Source organism: Heptranchias perlo, chromosome X (genome assembly GCF_035084215.1).
Source record: "Heptranchias perlo isolate sHepPer1 chromosome X, sHepPer1.hap1, whole genome shotgun sequence".
Classification (NCBI taxonomy): Eukaryota; Metazoa; Chordata; class Chondrichthyes; order Hexanchiformes; family Hexanchidae; genus Heptranchias; species Heptranchias perlo.
Window position 1 is genome coordinate 6625305 of NC_090370.1, and position 10701 is coordinate 6636005.

Here is a 10701-nt window from a genome sequence, read left to right on the forward strand (position 1 = left end):
ACTCTTGTATCCAGTGACCTCTGCTGGAAAGTGCACATGTGTGGATATTAAATGAGGATGCTATCAGGATCAGTTATGATGCACCTCATTTCTCATCTCAGCCCCAGGGCATTACTGCAGGAGTTCCTCAGAACAGTGTCCTAGACCCAACCATCTTCAGCTGCTTCATCAATGACCTTCCCTCCATCATAAGGTCAGAAGTGGGGATGTTCGCTGATGATTGCACAGTGTTCAGTTCCATTCGCAACCCCTCAGATAATGAAGCAGTCCGTGCCCGCATGCAGCAAGACCTGGACAACATCCAGGCTTGGGCTCATAAGTGGGAAGTAACATTCGCACCAGACAAGTGCCAGGCAATGACCATCTCCAACAAAAGAGAGAGTCTAACCACCTCCCCTTGACATTCAACAGCATTACCATTGCCGAATCCCCCACCATCAACATCCTGGGGGTCACCATTGACCAGAAACTTAACTGGACCAGCCACATAAATACTGTGGCTACAAGAGCAGGACAGAAGCTGGGTATTCTGCGGCGAGTGACTCACCTCCTGACTCCCCAAAGCCTCTCCTCAACCTACAAGGCACAAGTCAGGAGTGTGATGGAATACTCTCCACTTGCCTGGATGAGTGCAGCTCCAACAACACTCAAGAAGCTCGACACCATCCAAGATAAAGCAGCCCGCTTGATTGGCACCCCATCCACCACCTTAAACATTCACTCCCTTCACCACCGGCGCACTGTGGCTGCAGTGTCTACCATCTACAGGATGCACTGCAGGAACTCGCCAAGGCTTCTTCAACAGCACCTCCCAAACCCGCGACCTCTACCACCTAGAAGGACAAGAGCAGCAGGTACATGGGAACACCACCACCTGCAAGTTCCCCTCCGAGTCACATACCATCCCGACTTGGAAATATATCGCTGTTCCTTCATTGTCGCTGGGTCAAAATCCTGGAACTCCCTTCCTAACAGCACTGTGGGAGAACCTTCACCACACGGACTGCAGCGGTTCAAGAAGGCGGCTCACCACCACCTTCTCAAGGGCAATTAGGGATGGGCAATAAATGCCGGCCTCGCCAGCGACGCCCACATCCCAAGAACGAATTTTTTAAAACCCTCAAAGCTGACTGACCTGTTGCCTGCTTATTGCCTCGGCCCTTACGTGAACGATGACCACTTAGGTCAAACACTGAAGGGTTTCTGGTACCCATGAAATTGCACCCCAGTAAGGAGTCATTGCCTTCAGAAGGAGGAGTGGTAGGGGGAAAGTCACAAGGGGAAAAAGCAAAGATGAACTCAGGAGATGTCAGTGGTTTTATTATTTCAACTTTATCTATTAATTAAGCTCCATCACACTTTCAGGGACAGTAACTCCCCCAAACCAGTTCCTTCAATAATGTTAATCAGCACCACCACCATCAAAACAAGAATATTTTACAAATTAACAGAAATAGACAGAAAATACTTCCTGGGATATTAAAGCAGAGAGGCAAGTCGCAATTATTTTCTGTCTTTATGGGGGAGAGGGGCTCATTTCACAATGTCGCTGAAAATATCTGAAAATTCACTTTTAAAATTTATAAATGATGCATTATTTCTGTGAAATGTAACAATTTTACCATGAAAATTACTTGCAAAACATGAAAGCAGTAACTTTAGTAATATCTCAATCAAAAATGATCGGGTGAGGTTGAGGTCGGGGCTGGGTCAATGTTCCTAATGCTGCTTTTATATTACTGTAATACACCCGGGGGTCCCACTGCTATGGAATCTGCCCTGTTTACATTACAGGGCAAATTCCAGAACAACAGGCAAACAATTGTTAAAGTTGCAGCTCTCAACTTTATTTGCTGGTTACCAGACAACTGGGGGAGATCCACATTGGTGGGAAGAATACTCAGCCTGCGAGCGGCCAGGAATAAAATGGAAGTCTCTGTCTCTGGAGGCAGCATTTATAGCACCACCACCACCACAACAACATGCATTTATATAGCGCCGTTAACGTAGTAAAACATCCCAAGGCGCTTCACACATGTCTTCCTGGGCTCACCTGATGTCCAGCAGGATCACTGGATAACGATCAGGTGCAGGAACCCTAGCCCAGGGGTGCGGAGGCCAATTGTCACACCGCGAATCATCATCATAGCTTGTCGCTCCAAATCCGCAGGCCCAGAAGAGGGCCGTTTATGCCGACATCTACGTCTTCTATTGCGTGTTGTCAGATTTGGTCACACCCATAGCAGTGGGAGATTAACAGGGTTCACATCATAAACGTATCTGACTCAACCCTACCACTGTGGGTGGAAGTTGCAATAATAAAATAAAAGAAAGAACTTGCATTTAGATAGCACCTTTCACAACCTCACGACGTCCCAAAGTGCTTTACAGCCAATGAAGTACTTTTGAAGTGTAGTCACAGTTGTAATATAGGGAAATGCGGCAGCCAATTTGCACAAAGCAAGGTCCCACAAACAGCAAGGAGATTAAGACCAGATAATCTGTTTTAGGAGTTGGTTGAGGGATGAATATCGGACAGGACACCTGGGAGATTGAATGTCGATGAGCTATTCATCAATGGAGGGTATCAGTCCTGAGCCCAATCCTGTCCTCATATGATGTTCATGCACACGCACTTTCTAGCAGGCGTCAGTGGATAGTGATCAAGATTGAAATCCTTGGATGATCTTTCCCCCCACTACCCCAGGAGCACCGAGGCCATTATGGGGCTTGTAGTGCCAGTCTGGCTGAGATCCACGAACTCAGCATGAAACAGAGTTAGAACTTAGGACCTACTGGTCTGTGTGGCATAGTGCTAGACCGATCAGTGCCGCTACCCACAAGGTCATCTTAGAGCCACTAAAATAACAATTTCATGTGCCAACGCGCCACCCCAAATGACCACAGCATTCTGGGTTTCCATTCTGCTTTGCTGGGTTAATCACCATTGTGGCTGTAATATATAATAAGTATAATATATCTATGAAGGCTAGCACAGAAGAAAGAAAGGACACAGTAAAGAGCCAGAAATACAAAGAAAAAAATTAAAAGATGGAAAATTAAAGATAATTAAAAAGCAAAAAATTAAAGCAAATGAAAGCTTTCAAAAAAGATTTCAAATTACATAGAAAAAAGTTGAGAAGAAATATAGAAAAAGCAAAGCCTTTGAAAAGCATATCTGATGGCTCAGTTGGCAACCACACTGGCCAGTCTGTACTGAGCCATACAGACCAGGAAGGTCCCAGGTTCAATCTCCAGTCTGCGCTGAGTTAGTTGATCTCAGCCAGAGTGGCCTTAGTGTCCTTGGGTTAGGCAGGGAAAAAAAATCAGCCAAGCTTCATGCTCAAGATCACCATGTAATGACCCTTGCCAGAAAGTGAACCGTATGGATGTCAGGTGTTGACTAAGAACAGAATCAGGTTCAATGTTGGTGCCAACACAGAGAAATAGGAACATAGGAATTGCTAGATGAAAAAAGAGCAAGGTCCATCTAGTTCCCCTTCTACCACCCTGGTAGTCACATGATATAACGATAATGGAGTTGATGACTAATTGTGGCAATCAGTCTCTACCAATTAGTCTACAACAGACCCAGACATGAGGCAGGGAAAACCCCCAGTGATGGAGAGCTTTGGGAACCATAGGTCCAAAGTCACCTGTTCCTCCCGAGCATGTTACACTTACCACATGTCATGTCTCAAATTACTCATATATCGGATCCCAAAATATTATTTTCTGAAATAAATCTATCTAATTTACATTTGAATGAATCAATACTACTTGTTCCACCATCTCCCTGCGGAGTCTGTTCCATAGATTGACCACTTGCTCTCTGAAATATTGTTTCCACAGATTGGTTTTGAATTTACCCCCTTCAAGCGCAGGCCATGTCCTCTGGTTCTACTGTTCTGGATAAGATGAAACAGTGGGTTATGGTCTATATTATCTAGTCTCTTTAGAATCCGACAAATAGCAATCATATCACCTCTTAACCTTTTTTCCAGTGAGAACATGCCCAATTTACATAATCGCTCATATTAATCTAATCCCTCCATCCCCTCAATCATTCTGGTTGCTCTGCCAACACTCATTGAAATGGCTCCCACATAAAGAATGGCCACTTGGGCAGCTAGTGGAGGCCAGTTGACACCTGTGAAACAATACCCCGGCATTCTTCTGCCCCCTTCTCTCCCGATTCATAATAGAAATAGTTTCATGGGCAGCAGTGGACCTCTGCTACCTCGCTCAAGGTGGCTATTCCTCATGTGTGAGCCTGGACAGTGAGCCAGGAGGCTATTTGAATGTGGGGGGCATCACAGTACAACATGAAGATCATGCTATTGTTCTGTAGCACAGTGCAGCAGAACCTTTTCATGCTACAAATTCTTGATTCCTGATAGACTGGCACCTAAAATCAGATAAGAATGGGTTGCCAATGTACGTGGTAATTCAGCTTTTAGCCAGCAGAGGGAAGCCTCTGCGTTGATTCAAAAAGCTACTGCTGCAATTGTGAGGTGGGAATAGTTCAATCTGGGACCAGTAGAGAGAGCCATTTACTACCATGTGGTAAATGCAAACGCTTCACTGAGGCAGTACACCAATCCACTGCAAATTTAGTTAACATCCAGATATTATTTCAACATTTGCTAGAGAAAAGCAAATAGGTATTATGTGGTTACAAAAGTAGAAACCATGATGTCACTATTTACTTTTTGATACGTTAAATTACTAGTTAGTCTGCAAATAATGGGAATGATAACCATATTAATCCTTCCCCCGTTGGAGACGACCACTTAACAAGCAGCACATTCAAACAGCGTGTCGCATATCCTGCACGGGTCAAAGGTTGCTAAAGGAACTGCTTGTGTAAAAAAAAACAATACACAAATAAATTTGGCTGGCAGAATTTAAACATCTTAAAAAGCTGATCAGCGAAAAATATGGGGTAAATTTTTGTGAGGGTCCCCCTACGTTTGCGCTTACAAACAGGACAATAACGGGATCACAATTACACAACTGGTGGAAGCACCAACTTACCGCCAAATTGCCATCCATCCCAATTTTTGGGCGAACCTCCATTCTGACGACCGGAGCTCCGATCAGAAACATATACAAATCGGGGGTCAGATGAGATGGTCCATGTTCCTGTTTACCAACCATGGTGGTATAAGTCAGGAGGCGGCCATTTCCAGTAATAGTTTAAGAGATCAGTAGCCCATCCACCACCCTAAACATTCACTCCCTTCACCACCGGCACTGTGGCTGCAGTGTGTACCATCCACAGGATGCACTGCAGCACCTCCCAAACCCGCGACCTCTACCACCTAGAAGGACAAGGGCAGCAGGCACATGGGAACAACACCACCTGCACGTTCCCCTCCAAGTCACACACCATCCCGACTTGGAAATATATCGCCGTTCCTTCATCGTCGCTGGGTCAAAATCCTGGAACTCCCTTCCTAACAGCACTGTGGGAGAACCTTCACCACACGGACTGCAGCGATTCAAGAAGGCGGCTCACCACCACCTTCTCAAGGGCAATTAGGGATGGGCAATAAATGCTGGCCTTGGCAGCGATGCCCACATCCCACGAACGAATTTTAAGAAAAGATCCTCATTTGCAGTTAGGGAAAGCTGGGTGGAGGTTTGGGAGACATTTTTTATGGCAGTTTCCTGTGGACTTTGAACCTTAAAGGCTTTCTTTAATGTATTTGCTGCGGTAGGGCAACTAGGGATGGGCAATAAATGCCGGCCTTGCTAGTGACGCCTATATCCCGAGAGTGAATTTTAAAAAAATGTTCTGCACACATGTTCCTTGCTGCTCTAAAGCGCTGCTTCTTTTCATTCCTGATGCTACTATCCTTCCCCTTAAAGGGGCTGCAGCAGGCCCTTCACATTCAGCCACTACATCTGACTTCCCACCTCCAGATCAACGAGCACATCTTGCACTGACAGCTCGCTATATTTTTTAAGTTGCTGAAGACCTCGAGTAGGGAAAAGATAGTTTATTCAACAGACCACACACTTTCTGCCAATGATGATCTCAGTTTCATATTGGCACACTCTGCCTCCAGCACTTAGTACTTCTATGTATCTTCAGTTCCTGTCAACCCAAATTAGAGTGTGACCTCTTAAATAATGTATTCTGACCCAAACATTTGGATATAATCCATGTTTTATTTAGACATTTACTATCATCCGATGTTTTTGCAGATAGGTAGCATATGTGCAGGCAAGGAAGGTTAGAATTCAGAAGGACACTAAAATGTTCATGACGAAGGTTTGGTACTAAAATATCAGAAGGGATTTTAACAGAGAGCAGGATCCATGTGGGCAGGGGAGGGTGGGCGGTGCACCCGAACGATGACATCAGCACGAGGCCCGGTCAATTTTAACAGCCGGAGCTCATTATAATATGATTGGCGGGCGTGCCTGAAAGCCGGCTGGGTCAGACTGCCCTGGCAGCAGTCGAGGAGCTACAGTCTGCAGCCGTGCCCTCACGGGCTCGAGCTCCCGCAAGTCACCGGCCATACGCACCTCAAGGGTCCCAACATAATCCACAGCAGCGTCTCAGCAGCTCTACTGAAGCCACTCAGGGAACACTTCGTAGAAGTAACAGAGTGAGTAAACCTTCTTTTAAAAAAGGCACTATGGGTTGGCACTTGGGTGTTCAATGATTTGAAGCAAATGATTGTGTTTGGGTGCACATTAAAACCTTCATCACTTGGCACTTTGGTCTGCAGTGTGTTTGTAGAGCAGCTGATTAGTCTGCCTTGTCAGCATGTCATTGATGTAAAAGTTGCCTGAATGGTTTCAATGTTATACAATGCAGGATTAAGGGAGTGGTGACTGAGGTTACCAGGACTGTTAATGCAGAGGGGCTTGGTTTCCGTTTTCAGAGGAGAGGACTGAGCAGGTCACCTGAAGCATTGAGCTATTAATTCATCCTTTGCATTTCTGGCTACAAGGCATTGTGGTGGCCTGCCTTCCTCTGCTTCTCCCTCACCTTTGCCCATCTGATCCTCATCAGATGATGAGTCTTCCAGTAGAGTTGCCTCCTCCAGCTGCAGTTCTCTCTGTATAGCAATATTGTGCAAGATGCAGCTGGCCACAATAATGCAGAAGACTCGCTCTTCGGCGCATATTGAAGAGAAACTCCAGACCTATTCAGGCACCCGAACCTTTGCTTCAAGTGCCCTATGTTGATCTTAATGATGTTCCTTGTGATGCCCTGGCCCTGGTTATATCTGAGCTGCTCAGGCGTGGTGGAGTTGCAAATGGGTGTCATCAGCCATGCTAGAAGGGGGGATAACCCTTGTCCCCATGCAACCATCCTCGAACGTTCCTGGTAGGGTGGAAAAGTGGGAGGATGTTTGACTTTCTCAGGATGCCTGGGAATCTGGCACAGACTTGCACGATCCTTCTGTTGCGATCACACAATCTGAACATTAATGGAGTAAAACTTATTGCAGTTTACAAAAGCTCCTGGCTGGACTTGGGTTGCCCTGATGGCAACATGAGTGCCGTCAATAGCGCTCTGCACGCGAGGGAAGCCAGCTATTGCTGCAAACCCCATGGCTCTCTCATTTTGACTGCTCTCACCCATAGGAAAAGCGATGTACTGATTCACCCAGGTAAATAGTGAATTGGTGACCTCCTTGATGCACTTGTGCACTGCAGACTGGGAGATGTCCCTTCTGGCAATCTGGAAGGATCCTGAGGCAAAGAAGTTTAGAGCAGTGGGGACTTTTACAGCCACTGGCATAGCATGGCTTCCTGATCCAGCTGACAGCAGATCTTCTTGCAGGAGGCTGCAGAGGCCTGCAACAACCTTCCTAGAGAAGCATAGCCATCTCATGCACTGCTCCTCAGAGAGATCCAGAAAGGTCACTCTTGGCCCATAGACCTTGTTGGCCCCACTTTCCTGCTGTTGACTTACAGGCCCACCTGCTGCTCATCCTTGATGTTGAGGCCTCCGCTGCTGCTGCTCTTCTTCCTCCTCCTCCTTTTTCTCCACCCAGTACAATGCAGCAAGAAGAGCACCCATAATAAACTGAGACTGCTTAGTCAGGGTGAATAAGGAAAGGAAACAAGCAATATCCAAAGTCAGAAATCACTACAACTCCAAAAAGCTCATTAGCACATAGATGTCAATGATCTGAGTGCCTGCAGTCGAATATTGAGCCATCAGGGAAGATGAGCATTGAAAATCTTAATGAAGGCTACAATGCCTTATCCACCTACAGGTATGTATGTGAGTGAGTGATTGCTTCAGGTGGAGCTTCTCCCAGTAATAGACCACTTTGGATGAGCACCTTATGGTACTAGACCACTTCACAGTAATGGAACTTTTGGGAAAACGATTCAACGGTTCACTTGTAAAGGGTAGCAACACAGCGTTTTGGGTACAGCATGTCAACAAGGTGGGGCAGATCTCAACGGATCAGATAGAGAAGATCAGGAGGGAGCACCTGATGAGGCACACAGCTTGTGAAGAGGAGAAAGTGGAGTTGGCTGCAGGAAGACCCTGAATGGAGGCCCAGGCATTCCTGTGCTGCAGGGCCCATGGAATCTTATTTTACCAGGACTCCTGCGGAGGGGAGGTCATTAATGAGCAATAATGCTTCATGGGGTCCTTTGAGAATGTTCAGAGCTCCCTACATGGTATGTCTCTGCATTAGTGCAGTACTGTGAAAGAAAATGGGAAATCTGCAGTCCACCACAGAGGCAGTGGCAACTCCATGGGTCTCTGCAGGGAACCTCTGAGGATAGAGGTCCAAAGCACAGACATATTTTCTGAATACTATTGAAATGTAGGCCTCCAATTTATAGAAGGCTCTCACTTCAGGCTCAGAGAGGCTTGGGGGTCAGCTTGAAAGAACCTTTTGGTGGGTTTCATACTTCTGAATTGTGAATGATCTGTTCCCTCACAGCTCCCTGCTCATCCACAAGGGACATCCAGCATCCAGGACATGACAGTAGGAGGCACAGATGAGGCAGCTCCCTTTCACATGCATGCAACCCAGCTGGCCCCTCAGAGGACTGAAGAGGTGGCAGGTAGCAAACAGGGCAGCCAGCCAGCATGGAGGCCGAAATGCTGCAAGTAGATGTAAGACCAATGCTCAAAGTGGTACAGGAACACAGCTGTGTTAAGAGGTCTCCCACTGAGGAGCAGCAAACTACCACCACACTTTCTCCTCCTACTGAGATAGCACTTAGAAGGAGCACAAATTTAGGGAAGAGAGGCCACACAGCACACATTCACATCCAGGGCAAACACCCAGGAAGCAAACATTAAGAGCACATACACAGAACTGCAGGAGGAAAATAAACCAGTTGCACCTTCTTTGGAACTTAAGAGTAAATTCAGCAATTCCATGCCCCCAGCGATTAAGCCACACTCAAGAGAGCAGTGTCAGAGGGCTACAACATTGTAACCCCGATTCTCAGAGCAGCACTCCCTGCAAGCACAGCTCCCTACTGGGATCGTGGGATTGCTGAATTTACCCTGTACTGTGGAGATTTATTTTCAGAAGGGACATACTAATGCAGCAAGTAGTGGGTCAATAGGCATGCAAGGTAATAGAGGCAATGCATATTGTTCATGGGGCCAGTATATTATGCTCAGGGGCGCGTTTACAGAGGTAAATAAAACTCCTGTCAATTGATGATTGATACACCAGTTTCCCTGGCTGCACATCGCCCTGTTTCTTCCTGCTTCTCTACCAAGGCTTCAAGCCTTACAAGGGGGTCTTACAATGCACAAATGCAGCAGCAAACAATGTACCAAAGATAATGCAGATATAGCTATGCGAAAAGCAAAAAAAAAATGGAATGCAATACTAAACGGTCAATCACAACTTTAAGAATGCCAGCACGGCTTGTTTTAAATGGGCAAGCAGATCTGAAGTACTTGGAGTGAACTGATTTCAGCATCGGACTAACTTAAATACAACTGACTAAAATTAAGAGATCTGATGAGGTTCACGCACACTCTGTGCGAGGCCTCTAAAAAGTTTGAAAATTTTGCATTTGCCGAATTTGGCACCTCATGAATTGGATGCTTGGGCTTATATGCTCAAATTCAGCACGGTATGCTCCTGCAGCGTGAGGGTGTGCTCCCTATGTGGAGCCTTTATACCTTCTAAATTAACCTTTACATCTTAATGTGAGAAGGAAAAACACAATATGATGCTAAAATAGGTGTTTAAGAGGGTGGATGAAGAGGAAATGGTACTATCAGATTCTTATGGCTATTCAGTTTAGAAGATTAAGAAATTGGCTGAAGTCTCCAAATACTGTTGTCTTGTGTATGGTTAAAGAAGCCACTGATTGCTCCAGGCTTTCTTGGATATATTTCAATCCAGCCCCAAATCAAAGGAAAATGCTTATATGGAAAATAGGGCAGTGGGCATGGTAAGTAAAACAATTCGGACCACGGTTGGTAATTCAGTTCGGACCACGGTCGGTAATTCAATTCGGACCAATCTAAAGGAGAAAAACAAGTCACTCCTCTGTGAGTACCACATTGAGAGCACACTTATTAGAAAGAACAGATGGGAAAACACTTGTCAAGCTGTTTATCAGGAATAACTTCCCATCATTTCAACACTAAAGACCACATATATCATCCCAAAAAGCCAATCATTTCCTACAAATCAGATCTTTTTTGTTTATTAAAGTGAATTTTGTGTTCATCAA